This window comes from Rhinoraja longicauda, chromosome 36 (assembly GCF_053455715.1).
Source record: "Rhinoraja longicauda isolate Sanriku21f chromosome 36, sRhiLon1.1, whole genome shotgun sequence".
In the NCBI taxonomy this organism is placed as follows: domain Eukaryota; kingdom Metazoa; phylum Chordata; class Chondrichthyes; order Rajiformes; family Arhynchobatidae; genus Rhinoraja; species Rhinoraja longicauda.
Window position 1 is genome coordinate 592,359 of NC_135988.1, and position 10,242 is coordinate 602,600.

Consider the following 10,242-nt stretch of genomic DNA (forward strand, 5'->3'; position numbering starts at 1 on the left):
AGCCTGACATCGGTGGTGGGGAAGATGCTGGAGTCAATCATTAAAGAAGTAATAACGGCGCTTTTGGGTAGCAGTAAAAGGATTGGTCCAAGTCAGCATGGATTTATGCAGTGGAAATTCTGCTTGACTAATCTTCTGGAATTTTTTGAGGATATGACAACTAAAATGGATGAAGGAGATCCAGTGGATGTAATGTATCTGGACTTCCAGAAAGCCATTGATACGGTCCCAAAGAGGAGATTTGTGGGCAAAATTGAGGCACATGTTATTGGGGGTAGGGCATAGGTTGGCAGACAGGGAACAAAGAGTAGGAATTAACATGTCCCTGTCAGAATGGCAGGCAGTGGCGAGTGGAGTGCCGCAAGGCTCAGTGCTGGGGTCGCAACTATTTACCATATATATTAATGATTTAGATGATGGAATTAAAAGTAACACGAGCAAATTTGCAGATGACACAAAGCTGGGTGGCAGTGTGAACTGAGAAGATGCTGCTGGGAGTTTGCAGGTGATTTGGACAGTTTGAGTGAGTGGGCAGAAGCATGGCTGATGCAGTATAATGTAGATAAAGGTGAGATTTTCCACTTTGTCGGCAAGAACAAGGAGGCAGATTATTATCTCAATGATGTCACATTGGGAAAAAGGGAAGTGGAACGAGATCTGACTGTTCTTGTACAACAGTCACTGAAAGTAAACATCCAGGTACAGCAGGCAGTGACGAAAGCTAATGGCATGTTGGCCTTCATAACGAGAGGATTTGAGTACAGGAGTAAAGAGTTCCTTCTGCAGTTGTACCGGGTCCAGATGAGACCACATATTGTGTGCAGTTTTGGTCTCTTAAATTGAGGAAGGACGTCCTTGCTATTGTGGGAGTGCAGTATAGGTTCACGAGGTTAATCCCCGCGATGGCGGGATTGTCATATGAGGAAAGATTGGAAATTCACTAGAATTCACAATGATGAGAGGGAATCTTCTGGAAACATATAAAATTATGAAAGGACTTGACAAGCTGGATGCACGAAAAATGTTCCCAATGTTGGGGGAGTCCTGAACCAGGGGCCACAGTCTAAGAATAAAGGGGAGGCCATTTAAAACTGAGATGAGAAAAAACGTTTTCACCCAGAGAGTTGTGAATTTGTGTAATTATATGCCACAGAAGTGAGTGGAGGCCAATTCACTGCATGAATTTAAAGGATAGTTAGGTTGAGATCTTGGGGCTAGTGGAATCAAGGGGGATGGGGAGAAGGCACGGGTTACTGATTGTGGATGATCAGTCATGAACACAACGAATGGCGGTGCCGGTTCGAAGGGTCCGAATGACCTCCTCCTGCACCTATTTTCTATGTTTCTATGAATAAAGATGCAAAATACTCGTCCAGTGCCTCACGAACAGCCTTGGACTCCAAGTATAAATTCCCTATTTTATTCTTCAATGTCGCGAACTTCTCTTCAATCACCCATTTGTCTTTCTTGAACGTACAAGATAAATCGTGAGAAATAGAAACATAAATACAAAGACACATAGTAAATAGGTGCAGGAAGAGGCCATTTGGCCCTTCGAACCAGCAGCGCTTGAGAGGACGGTGGGAGGGGAAACGGGTGGGATAAAACGCAAATGTGAGATTCAGGGTTGTGAGCTAGGAGTACGGAGGAGGGGAAATAAGCCAGGTGACCTGGATGGTGGACGTCGGTTAGTCATATGCAAATGTGGGCCGCAGAAAGCGGAAGGAGAAAGCGAGGAGTCAGGGGTATGGCATTAGATCGGAGTATTTAACGTTTACAGGTTGGGTTCTAAGCTACGCAAGAGGAATACGTTGTTATTTTAGTTTGTAATTTTCTCTCACTCTGGCAAAGGTGGAGCCTAAGGACAGAAAGGTCGGCAAGGGAATTGAGCTTCAGTTTGAGTTTAGTTCATTGTCACATGTACCAAGGTACAGTGAAAAGCAGCAGGCGGAAATACAATATATGCTTAGAGTCGAGACATCCACAGTGTACAACACACGATAAAGGGAATAACTTCAATAACGTTTAATGCAAGATAAAGTCCAGTAAAGTCCGATCAAATATAGGCTGCGGGTCCCCAATAAAGTAGATTGTACCTGTGGACTGCTTTCTAGTTATTGGCAGGATGGTTCAGTTGTTTGATATCAGCAGGCAGGAAACTGTCCCTGAAGCTGGACGTGTTGAGGGTGGGGGGGGGGGGGGGGGAGAGGAGAGGGAGTAGCCGGGGGGGCGACTCATCCTTAATTATGTTCATGGCCTTCTTGAGGCAGCGTGAGTGGAAAAATGGAAGGGATGTTGATTTGCATTCGACACCAACACCATTGTCAAGTTTGCAGACGACACAACGGTGATCGGGCTTATCACCAACGGGGATGAAACAAACTATAGAGCGGAGGTGCAGAACCTGGCGGACTGGTGCTCGGATAACAACCTGTCCCTAAATACCACCAAGACCAAGGAGCTGATCATCAACTTCCGTAGGTCACATAACGGGGAATATGCCCCGATCTCTATCAACGGGGACAGTGTGGAGAGAGTGTCCAGCTTCAAGTTTCTGGGCACTCACATTTCGGAGGACCTAACATGGTCCAATAACACTGGTCAAGAACACTGAAAAAGTCTGGTCTACCCCAACAGCTGCTGACGACCTTCTACCGCTGCACCATAGAGAGCATCCTAACGCATGGCATCCCTGTGTGGTACCTCAGCTGCACGGAGGCAGAAAGGAAAGCTCTACAGCGGGTAGTCCATAGAGCTCAGAGGGCCATCGGAACACAGCTACCAGACTTGGAGGGCATCTACAACACACGATGCCTCAGAAAAGCCACCAGCATCCACAAAGACTCTTCACACCCCTGCAACAGTCTGTTCGAACTCCTTCCATCGGGCAGACGATACAAGGCCTTCTACGCCCGCACCTCCAGACTCAGGAACAGCTTCACCCCCAGGGCCATAGCTGCTATGAACCGGTCCTGCTGAGCCGGATGGCCACAACGCATAGATCAACTTGCACTTTACCCTGTCTAAAAACTGTTACAATTGTTTCGTTTCGTTGGGTTGCTGTTAATTACTTAAATTATTGCATCGTATGGGAGGCGCATTCCCAATCTCGTTGTACCCCTGGGTACAATGACAATAAAGATATATTGTATTGTATTGTATTGTATTGTACTGTATTGTGTGATGGTCTGGGCTACGTCCACAAATCTCTGCAATTTTTTGGCGTCTTGGATGCGTCCCAAACCAAACTGTGATGCAGCCCGATAGACTGTTTTCCACGGCTCATCTATAGAAGTTGGTGAGAACTGATGGGGACATGCTGAACCTCCTAAGCTTTCTTAGGAATTGGAATGTGAGTTAAAATAGCTAGTTATTGGGAGCTCTAGCTGGCCAAATCGGATGGCTTCGGAGTATTCGGCGAAACGGTCGCCATGTCTACGCTTGGGCTGGCCCATGTAGATACAGGTGGCTGCATCGCGAGTCCCGAATGCAATAGACGAGATTGGAAGAGGTTGATTTGACCCTCCCAGAACCAGGGACCACAGTTTAAGAATAAGGGCTAGGCCGTTTAGGACTGAGACGAGGAAAAACTTTTTCACTCAGAGAGTTGTGTATCTGTGGAATTCTCTGCCACAGAAGGCAGTGGAGGCCAATTCACTGGATGTTTTCAAGAGGGAGTTAGATTGTGCTCTTAGTTCTAATTAAATCAAAGCCATTGTGGAATAACCGGTTGAATATATTTGCAGTATTTCAGAATTCAAGAACAATGGCGTATGTATGGTCACGGAGATTCCAGTGTTAAGATCGTTAGACAAATCCAAGTTTCTAAAATATTGCAGGTACAAATCAAATATGAATATTTAGGTTTGCATTTAATTTATGTGTTTCCATGACAATTAATGACAAAAAAAGAGCAGGCATAGTTGCTATGGAGTATCACAGTTGTCCTCCCATTCTGTAATTCTCACCTCCGTATACAAAGTTAACATCTAGGGATGGCTAAAATCCTAAACACTTATGGTTCTCTGTTGTCGTCAGTGCGCCCAACATCACACAGTCGTCTCGAGTTTAAACATTAAACGCGCTGCATTCTGGCTGCTGCATATTCATATCGCAGCCCTGGGCATGGATGAAACAAAGCATCATTAATGTTGATGCGCATTGAAGTGTATATTACGTAACGACACGACGTGCTTGAGTGAGTTTCATACGTTTATACTTAACAAACGCCATTTTGACGTTAGTATGTAAACTTGGAAAAGAGTGTTTGAATTCGATGGCTTGTAAAATGCAGCGACTGCTGGTTAAAATGGTAGAGTGGAAGGAATGCAATGAGCACATCGTGTTCGAATGGTCAGATGAAAACAACACGTGAAAACCCGGAACAGAAAATAAATAGTGAATATAACATATGAAACTTAATCCGACCAAAAAGTCGATTTCGGTCAGTACTTGGTTGGCGAATGATTTATTTTTTTAATCTTTCCAATAATTGCCTCAACTGGATACTTCGCCATGTTCACAAACTCCATTCTGAACTTGGCCTGAGTCACTCCATAAATAAAAGTGTTGGTACAAAGGCTAACGTTTTGTAGTATGTACCCGATCTGACGTCTCCAAAGACGTACAGGTATGTAGGTTAATTGGCTGGGTAAATGTAAAAATTGTCCCTAGTGGGTGTAGGATAGTGTTAATGTATGGTGATCGCTGGGCAGCACGGACTTGGTGGGCCGAAAAGGCCTGTTTCCGGCTGTATATATATGATAAATATATATTCAGAGGGGTTGTAATAATCGGGACTTCTTCCTACAACGTTATAATATATATAATCCACAACAGTTGTTACCCACAGAAGTATGAAAATCCCTGATATAGTGAAAAGCAAAATTATGGACCTCCTCCTGCTCTCAATCTCTGGGTCGTTCTGATTTCCCACATTTCCTTGACCCTTCAGTGCCTTACGAACACGACTCGCGAATAAAATGTGCCTGACTGTCAGAATATTGAAGAGCACGATTACGGCGAAAGGGAGTATTGGAACGGTTACCTTCGTAAACCGACCATATTCCACCCATCCCTGATCCCGATAAAACGCTGGTTTAGTATCACAGAACCACGGCACGTTATTAATGATCACTCTAGGTTTAGAGATGAAATAGAAAGGAACGTTTTTTAAACAGAACTGGACCGCTGTTGTTCCGAGAACCACAAACGCAGTTTTTCCGGTGCAATATTTTGGTTTCAACCTCTGACAACAAATGAGGACAAAGCGATCAAAAGTGAACATGACGGTGAACCAGACCGAACAATCTCTGGTGGCGCACATCAGCACAAATATTATGTTGCAGTACGGATAGATATCGAGAAAGGATCCGGAGAAGTACATATTGATCCGTCTGAGAATGACGGCGGTGACGACTGCCAGAAGGTCCGCCGCCGCCATACCGATCAAATAGCGAGTGGTGCAAGTGGACAAACCGCACTTTCCCCGGGACAGGATGGCAATTGCAACTACATTCACTGTAAATAAGGAAACAGATTGCATATTAGTGACAAACCTTCTGCCTTGCCTGTCTAATCTGAAGATATGGACTAAATCATTGAAATGTTTCGATTTCGGTTGGAAATTCGAAGCGAAATTTGAAATTATTCGCAGTGCTTTCCGGTCATGACATTTCCTCAAGAGGAACGAGCTCCATTGAAGTCTCCCGTGGGCCAGACAGGCCTTGCTCCTAAATCACGCTGCTGAAAGAGACTCCAGTGATCAAATAATAAGCAGCAGCTATTTGAAAAGTATTTGGGAAGACATATGGATGGGGAATGTTCAGAGGGATATGCGTCAAAACGAGGGTAATTATTGGCAAGTTTAGATGGGGCGTCTTGGTGGACAGGGATGAGTTTTTTCGTGCAGTATATTTCTATCACCTCGCAGCGATTCGGGTCATTTGGATGCATATTTGTATCGCCAATGCATTGTAGAACTCGACAGAATGAATGATTAGTGGACGGGCGTGCTTCATGGCCGGTTAAATTGGGCATAGTTCAATGTAATTCAACTTCCTTAAACTCCCAAAACCACCGATTACAGAAACTGCACGCTGCCCTGCAAACGATAGTGTCACGCATTGCATTTCGCTTCCTTGATCGTGAAGTGGTGGCCCACTTGAAGGCAATCGGTCTAATATTTAATATGAATGGAGATTAAATGGGAGGGTTTAAACTTCGTCTCAATTTAATCACTGTGCGATTTAACATTCCAGCAAATCCGTAACTGTCAATCAGTGTGTGATCAAAATACAAATCTCGGGTTTTCAGACTCCATACCTTTATAACGAAGAACAGTTCAATAAAGAGGTATTACAATCTACCATCGTTTTGTTCTGTATAGTTCAAAATGACAAATAATTTCCTGGTTATAAATCTGTATTTTTTACATTGTTCACAATTATTCGTTGAAGACAACTGTTAAGAAACGGAACCAAGTGTGAAGGCGATTCTGAATATACATCGCTGAATATACATCGCTGAATATACATCGCTGAATATACATCGCTTGCATCCACTTACCGAGAACCCCAAGAATAGCAATAGTGAAGTAGCATACTCTCTGGAAAGTGCCAAATGGCTCCAACATCCTCGCCGCGGGTGACGTGGTCCCGCGCACTGCAGAAAGACGTTCAGATGTACCGCCGCGGTGACTGATTACCTCCCGCACTTTATAATTGATAGTTTGTGGGTTACCCAAGGGGGAAGCCTCGTTGCAACATCAATGACGACATTGCAGTTAATTCGACGTTGTGTTGCAATATCTGAGACTTGACTGGGATGTGAATGGACCCGATGCAGGGGAATGGAATTCCACGCGTGCAAAAAAAGGAGGAGGACGGCTCGGTAACATCCTTGCAGACAGACATGCTGAGGATCTGCAGATCCTTTTATGAGGATCTGTACGATAAAAAGACCACAGACAGCACCGCCTCCCAAAACTTCCTGTCCTCCATCACGGAAGTCTTGGACGACAGCAAGCGGGAGAGTCTGGACCATCCACTGACCCTGGAGGAGCTGACTGGCTCCATCTGTTCCTTTGACTTGAGTGAAACTCCCGGAGGTGGTGGCTTAACGGCACAGTTGTACTCGGCTCTGTGGGACTGGGTTGGGCCCGGACCTGCTGGAAGTGTACAACCACATACTTCTAGCCGGCAGCATGTCAGACTCTATGAGGAAGGGCAGCATCACCCTAATCTACAAGCAGAAGGGGGAGATGAATAATATAAGGAATTGGAGACCCATCACATTGATGAATGTAGACTACAAGATCCTGTCTAAGGCCATCGCCAACTGGGTCAAGTCTGCTCTGGGACGGGTGATCCACCTGGACCAAACCTGTGCTGTACCGGGCAGGAAAATCTCAGACAGCCTGGTGCTGCTGAGAGATACCATTGCCTACGTGCAGGACAGATGGGTGGATGCCTGCCTGGTCAGCTTGGACCAGGAGAAGGCCTTCGACAGGATATCGCACACGTACATGAGGGACGTGCTCTCCAAAATGGGCTTTGGGGAGGAAATCAGGAAGTGGATACAACTGCTCTACACCGATATCTGTAGTGCAGTCCAAATCAATGGGTGGGAATCAGACAGCTTCCCCATCAGGTCTGGAGTCAGGCAGGGTTGCCCTCTCTCCCCTGTCTTGTTCGTCTGTTGTATTGAGCACTTTGCCAAATCCATCAGGAAGGATGTGAGCATAAGAGGAGTGACATTGCCAGGCATTGGGGGCACTCAGCTCAAGGCCTCCCTGTACATGGACGATGTCGCCGTCTTCTGCTCGGATCCAGGGTCGGTCCGCAGACTGATCAGCGTCTGCGACCAGTTTGAGTTGGCCACGGGGGCCAGAGTGAACCACAGGAAGAGCAAGGCCATGCTCTTTGGCAACTGGACTGACCGACCTTCCATCCCATTCACCATCAAGCCTGACTTCTTGAAGGTGCTGGGGATCTGGTTCGGGTAGTCTGAGGCGTGTAACAAAAATTGGCTGGAGCGGATAGCCAAGGTGGGGAAGAGGCTGGAGCTGTGGAAGCAGTGCTCCCTCTCCATCACGGGGAAAAATCTGGTCATCAGGTGTGAGGTGCTCTCGGGGCTGCTGTACTTGGCGCAAGTGTGGCCCGTCCCTCCCTCCGACGCCAGGGGTATCACCCGGGCCACCTTCCACTTCATCTGGGGGTCGACGATGGACCGGGTGCGACGGGCCACAATGCACAAGTCGGCAGTCAACAGGGGTAAAGGCATGCCCAACGTCGCCCTCATCCTGATGGCCACCTTCGTGTGTGGCTGCATCAGGCGGAGCGTAGAGCCAAGGCATGTGGGCACCAAGTGCGACTACCTGCTGAGGTTCTACCTGTCCCCGGTGTTGCGAAGAATGGGCCTGGCACAGGTGGCACGCAATGTGCCAGTCAGCTGGACATTGCTGCACCAACTGTCGCTCGTGGAAAGGTTCTTCCGTACCAACACCTTTGACCACAAGTCCATCGGTGGTCAGCACGGAACGTCCTGCAGGCACTGCAGGGGAATGACTCCATGGATCCTGTGGCGTAGTTCCCAGAGCAGACTGCCCAGCTTGTCTGGCAAAATGCCTCATCGCCAGAACTCAGCAACAAGCACCAAGACCTGGCTTCGCTGGCGATGAGGGGAGCCCTCCCAGTCAGATCCTTCCTGCACAGCCGGAACCTCACTACCGGCGCACGCTGCCTTCGGGACGGCTGCTACGGAGAGGAGACGGTGGCCCACCTCTTCACAGAGTGTGGATTTGCAAAGAGAGTCTGGAGAGGTCTGCAGGGGTCCCTGTCACGATTCTTTCCGAGCAGCTCCGTCACAGAGGACTCTGTGATCTACGGACTGTTCCCAGGGACGCATTCGGAGACCGTTATCGAGTGCTGCTGGAAGGTCATCAACTCGGTGAAAGACGCTCTTTGGTCTGCCCGATCCTTGTTGACCTCCCAGCGGAGCGAGCTGTCCATGGGGGAATGTTGCCGACTGGCCCGCTGCAGACTGCAGGAGTACGTGCTGAGGGACGCACTGAAGCTTGGTGCAGCCAACGCCAAGGCCCTGTGGGGGAGGACCACAGTCTAGGGGCCTTCCGCTGCGGGACATGGGGGGCAGGGTGTGGTGGAGACGCCCCTCCAAATAAGGGATACTGTGTAAATGTAAGTAAATGTAAGTAAATGTCTGTAAAATTGGAAGTGAATGCCTGTATCGAATGTGTAATCTCCGGACATGTCGGATGGGTTTTGTTTAAAAAGAAGATGTTCTGTAAGCAAATATTTATTACTTGAATAAAGTATTTTTTGATATATTTTTAAAAAAAAGGTTCTCCCAGGCAGGACGAGGCTATCTATCCCATTGCACTTCGGGTGTGCTGACGCCTGCGATGTCCCCAAATGCGGGATACGCGACTGCAAAATTTGTGGTAGTGGGGGACTGCGTTCGCGCTCTTCTCTGATCTTTAAACTAAAAACAGAATCAAACCTTCTCATACAAACTATTTGAATTTGATGCCGTGATCTTTTATGTTTTTTCTCCTCAACATCATCATTTGTCCTGTCTTTCAATTTATTTCTCGTCATTCTAATATTTTTCATCAGTAATGACAAAACTAAAACTGATCTTCCACCAGAAAATTTGCCTAATAGACACAGCGAGATGAGTCTCAAAATATCGCGGATCTAAGACGGATTGAAATTGCAGGTCACGTTGGTGACCAGGAGCAAACATACTGGAGGAACAAGTTGAAATCGCATATACTGAAGTGGAGTACGCAAAGTAGCCATTTTAGCAGGCAAAACCAGCTTCGCTCTGCCTCTCGCAGTGTTATCAGTGTTGTGGGGGAACAGTATGTGCGATGATACCATAAAAATGCAGAATATCATCTCTCAACTCACATTTTTTTCTTATTTTAATTTTAAAATAGATAATAGGTGCAGGAGTAGGCCATTCGGCCCTTTGAGCCAGCACCACCGTTCAATGTGTTCATGGCTGATCATTCTCAATCATCCTGCCTTCTCCCCATACCCCCTGACTCCGCTATCCTTAAGGGCTCTATCTAGCTCTCTCTTGAAAGCATTCAGAGAATTGGCCTCCACTGCCTTCTGAGGCAGAGAATTCCACAGATTTACAACTCTTTGGCAGAAAAAGTTTTTCCTCATCTCCATTCTAAATGGCCTACCCCTTATTCTTAAATTATGGCCCCTG

At 46.8% G+C, this 10,242-nt stretch overlaps 1 pseudogene; it reads left to right on the plus strand.

Annotated features, from left to right (window-relative positions):
• Positions 1-9,360: 9,360 nt before the first annotated feature.
• Positions 9,361-9,492, plus strand: LOC144610481 (U1 spliceosomal RNA; annotated as a pseudogene).
• The last annotated feature ends 750 nt before the right edge of the window (positions 9,493-10,242 follow it).